This window comes from Schistocerca americana, unplaced genomic scaffold, assembly GCF_021461395.2.
Source record: "Schistocerca americana isolate TAMUIC-IGC-003095 unplaced genomic scaffold, iqSchAmer2.1 HiC_scaffold_1687, whole genome shotgun sequence".
Classification (NCBI taxonomy): Eukaryota; Metazoa; Arthropoda; class Insecta; order Orthoptera; family Acrididae; genus Schistocerca; species Schistocerca americana.
Window position 1 is genome coordinate 7,501 of NW_025725776.1, and position 5,000 is coordinate 12,500.

At 53.2% G+C, this 5,000-nt stretch overlaps 1 non-coding gene across 1 annotated transcript in view; it reads left to right on the forward strand.

Annotated features, from left to right (window-relative positions):
* The first annotated feature begins 3,512 nt into the window (after window positions 1-3,512).
* Window positions 3,513-5,000, forward strand: part of LOC124571354 — a 1,910-nt gene continuing 422 nt past the window's right edge. Inside the window, exon 1 of the ribosomal RNA XR_006971808.1 lies at window positions 3,513-5,000. This exon is cut by the window's right edge and continues 422 nt beyond it. This is a non-coding gene — a ribosomal RNA (small subunit ribosomal RNA).

The window sequence follows — 5,000 nt, forward strand, 5'->3', positions numbered from 1 at the left end:
TATTGGGCCTTAACGTAACCCACGTTGCGCCTTAACGTAACCCACGTTGCGCCTTAACGTAACCCACGTTGCGCCTTAACGTAACCCACGTTGCGCCTTAACGTAACCCACGTTGCGCCTTAACCTAACCCATATTGCGCCTTAACCTAACCCATATTGCGCCTTAACCTAACCCATATTGCGCCTTAACCTAACCCATATTGTACCTTAACCTAACCTATATTGTACCTTAACCTAACCTATATTGTACCTTAACCTAACCTATATTGGGCCTTAACCTAACCTATATTGGGCCTTAACCTAACCTATATTGGGCCTTAACCTAACCTATATTGGGCCTTAACCTAACCTATATTGGGCCTTAACGTAACCCACGTTGCGCCTTAACGTAACCCACGTTGCGCCTTAACGTAACCCACGTTGCGCCTTAACGTAACCCACGTTGCGCCTTAACGTAACCCACGTTGCGCCTTAACGTAACCCACGTTGCGCCTTAACCTAACCCATATTGCGCCTTAACCTAACCCATATTGCGCCTTACCCTAACCCATATTGCGCCTTAACCTAACCCATATTGTGCCTTAACCTAACCTATATTGTACCTTAACCTAACCCATATTGTACCTTAACCTAACCTATATTGTACCTTAACCTAACCTATATTGTACCTTAACCTAACCTATATTGTACCTTAACCTAACCCATATTGCGCCTTAACCTAACCCATATTGCGCCTTAACCTAACCCATATTGCGCCTTAACCTAACCCATATTGCGCCTTAACCTAACCCATATTGCGCCTTAACCTAACCCATATTGCGCCTTAACCTAACCCATATTGCGCCTTAACCTAACCCATATTGCGCCTTAACCTAACCCATATTGCGCCTTAACCTAACCCATATTGTACCTTAACCTAACCCATATTGTACCTTAACCTAACCTATATTGTACCTTAACCTAACCTATATTGTACCTTAACCTAACCTATATTGTACCTTAACCTAACCTATATTGGGCCTTAACCTAACCTATATTGGGCCTTAACCTAACCTATATTGGGCCTTAACCTAACCTATATTGGGCCTTAACGTAACCCACGTTGCGCCTTAACGTAACCCACGTTGCGCCTTAACGTAACCCACGTTGCGCCTTAACGTAACCCACGTTGCGCCTTAACGTAACCCACGTTGCGCCTTAACGTAACCCACGTTGCGCCTTAACGTAACCCACGTTGCGCCTTAACGTAACCCACGTTGCGCCTTAACCCAACACACGTTGCGCCTTAACCCAACACACGTTGGGCCTTAACCCAACACACGTTGGGCCTTAACCCAACACACGTTGGGCCTTAACCCAACACACGTTGGGCCTTAACCCAACACACGTTGGGCCTTAACCCAACACACGTTGGGCCTTAACCCAACACACGTTGGGCCTTAACCCAACACACGTTGGGCCTTAACCCAACACACGTTGGGCCTTAACCCAACACACGTTGGGCCTTAACCCAACACACGTTGGGCCTTAACCCAACACACGTTGGGCCTTAACCCAACACACGTTGGGCCTTAACCCAACACACGTTGGGCCTTAACCCAACACACGTTGGGCCTTAACCCAACACACGTTGGGCCTTAACCCAACACACGTTGGGCCTTAACCCAACACACGTTGGGCCTTAACCCAACACACGTTGGGCCTTAACCCAACACACGTTGGGCCTTAACCCAACACACGTTGGGCCTTAACCCAACACACGTTGGGCCTTAACCCAACACACGTTGGGCCTTAACCCAACACACGTTGGGCCTTAACCTGCTCTGTAATTGTCATACGACGCGTTAAATTAGTGTGGTGTTGCCTAACTGCAACCCCCGCAATATAGTTTGCTACTCGCACTGCCTGGTCCCCAGAGTATCGCTTCATGTTAAACACCTTGCAGCTATACACTGTAATGCGGATGGCAGCAGGACGTACATGCTCAATGCCCTTCGCAGTTGTTCATTGGCATTTGCATGGCGAAGCACAGCCTACGTTGTGGTACGGCGTGTGTCAACTGTCCGCTGATGTTGTACGTCCAAATCACACACTGTACTGCACATTGGTCCTCATGTACTGAATGATACATCGTGGTACATGTGTGACCGTACCACGACTGCGCCAACAACGGCGAACCATACGGTCCAAATATTGTGCACTCAGCTACGTGTCGTCTCCCTATAAGAGCTGGATTGCAGTATGGTATGCCGTGGATGGCGATCAGCATGAGCCGTCTGTTGATGTAGTGGCGCGTGTTGTCAGACGTAGTCGTCTCTTCTCACACACCGTGATAGCATGGTGCACTGCGTTCCACATCTGCGACATGCGACAGAGGCCGGTTGACAGTCGTTCGCGCAATGGACATCGCATACGTACGGGGGCCACCTTCCACGTGTTCGCGAAGCGTGCACATGTTGTTGCGTGTATGTGGGCAGACATAGTGTGTCGTGACACCTGACACAGGCATGCAACAATCGTTGAATTTGCAAATGGCGATGGACGTCTACGTTTGCTGGTGACGTTACGCAAATGAACAACTGGTAAACGGTTGTGGTGCGGTTGTTCTCGCTAGAGGTGAATCAGTGATGGCGACGATCGGTTGAGCTACCAACCGGTTGTTTCAGCGATACCCACCATGCCCACGAACGTGAATGGCATGTGGGTGTGAAGCGATACGCGGCGGTGGCTGGGTGGGACCGTCCCCGGCCGGTGAGGGGGGGCCTCCCGGCGTGCTGGCCGCGCGGTGCGTGGGCGCACGCGCTACAGCCGGCTGGTGGGGGCGGCCAGTGGCAGGCGCGCCGGCCGACGGAGGCGGCAGGCGGCGCAGCTGCGCGCCGGCGCACCCTGCACGCGGCGCCGTGCGGCCAAAGTAGGTCCTCGCGGGCCCGGTGCGAAGCGCGGTGGACATCTGCAGTGTGCTGGTCCGATTGAGGACTGTGTGCGCTGAGGATGCGCCGCCGCCCGGCGCTCGGCGCCGCGACGCCGTCTGCTGCTCGGTCGCCTCTGCGGTTCTCGCAGGTGGTTTGTATCGCAGCTGTGCGGACGTGTTGGCGCGTGCGCTGTGCTGGGAGAGTTCGCTTCGGCACCCAAGTGGGGCTTTTGTCCTTCTGTGGCGCTGGCGTTGGAGCTGCCGGCCACCGTAGGTGGCGCGTGTTGTCTCCCGCCGGCAATGCCACGACAGCACGCTCCCGGGCCTCTGTCGGCAGCGGCAAGCTCAGTTGGGAGCACGGGTGGTCGCACCTAAAGCGTCTACTCGCCAAACTCCGGGCGATTGCGCCTCTCTCGAACCCGACCAAGTACTTAGGACGGCGCTGCGCGCCGCCGGGACCTGAGAGGGTTTCGAGGTGTATTGTGCAGGGGAGCTCAGCCTCCTCCTGTTTGCAGAATAATTGAGCGGACGCTTGCGTGTTCGCGCGGGCCCCCGGGACACACTCCCGGGCGGCCGGCTGCTCAGCTCTAGTTGACGCAGCTCCCTGGTTGATCCTGCCAGTAGTCATATGCTTGTCTCAAAGATTAAGCCATGCATGTCTCAGTACAAGCCGCATTAAGGTGAAACCGCGAATGGCTCATTAAATCAGTTATGGTTCCTTAGATCGTACCCACGTTACTTGGATAACTGTGGTAATTCTAGAGCTAATACATGCAAACAGAGTCCCGACCAGAGATGGAAGGGACGCTTTTATTAGATCAAAACCAATCGGTCGGCTCGTCCGGTCCGTTTGCCTTGGTGACTCTGAATAACTTTGGGCTGATCGCACGGTCCTCGTACCGGCGACGCATCTTTCAAATGTCTGCCTTATCAACTGTCGATGGTAGGTTCTGCGCCTACCATGGTTGTAACGGGTAACGGGGAATCAGGGTTCGATTCCGGAGAGGGAGCCTGAGAAACGGCTACCACATCCAAGGAAGGCAGCAGGCGCGCAAATTACCCACTCCCGGCACGGGGAGGTAGTGACGAAAAATAACGATACGGGACTCATCCGAGGCCCCGTAATCGGAATGAGTACACTTTAAATCCTTTAACGAGTATCTATTGGAGGGCAAGTCTGGTGCCAGCAGCCGCGGTAATTCCAGCTCCAATAGCGTATATTAAAGTTGTTGCGGTTAAAAAGCTCGTAGTTGGATTTGTGTCCCACGCTGTTGGTTCACCGCCCGTCGGTGTTTAACTGGCATGTATCGTGGGACGTCCTGCCGGTGGGGCGAGCTGAAGGCGTGCGACGCGCCTCGTGCGTGCTCGTGCGTCCCGAGGCGGACCCCGTTGCAATCCTACCAGGGTGCTCTTGAGTGAGTGTCTCGGTGGGCCGGCACGTTTACTTTGAACAAATTAGAGTGCTTAAAGCAGGCAAGCCCGCCTGAATACTGTGTGCATGGAATAATGGAATAGGACCTCGGTTCTATTTTGTTGGTTTTCGGAACCCGAGGTAATGATTAATAGGGACAGGCGGGGGCATTCGTATTGCGACGTTAGAGGTGAAATTCTTGGATAGTCGCAAGACGAACAGAAGCGAAAGCATTTGCCAAGTATGTTTTCATTAATCAAGAACGAAAGTTAGAGGTTCGAAGGCGATCAGATACCGCCCTAGTTCTAACCATAAACGATGCCAGCCAGCGATCCGCCGCAGTTCCTCCGATGACTCGGCGGGCAGCCTCCGGGAAACCAAAGCTTTTGGGTTCCGGGGGAAGTATGGTTGCAAAGCTGAAACTTAAAGGAATTGACGGAAGGGCACCACCAGGAGTGGAGCCTGCGGCTTAATTTGACTCAACACGGGAAACCTCACCAGGCCCGGACACCGGAAGGATTGACAGATTGATAGCTCTTTCTTGATTCGGTGGGTGGTGGTGCATGGCCGTTCTTAGTTGGTGGAGCGATTTGTCTGGTTAATTCCGATAACGAACGAGACTCTAGCCTGCTAACTAGTCGCGTGACATCCTTCGTGCTGTCAGCGATTACTTTTCTT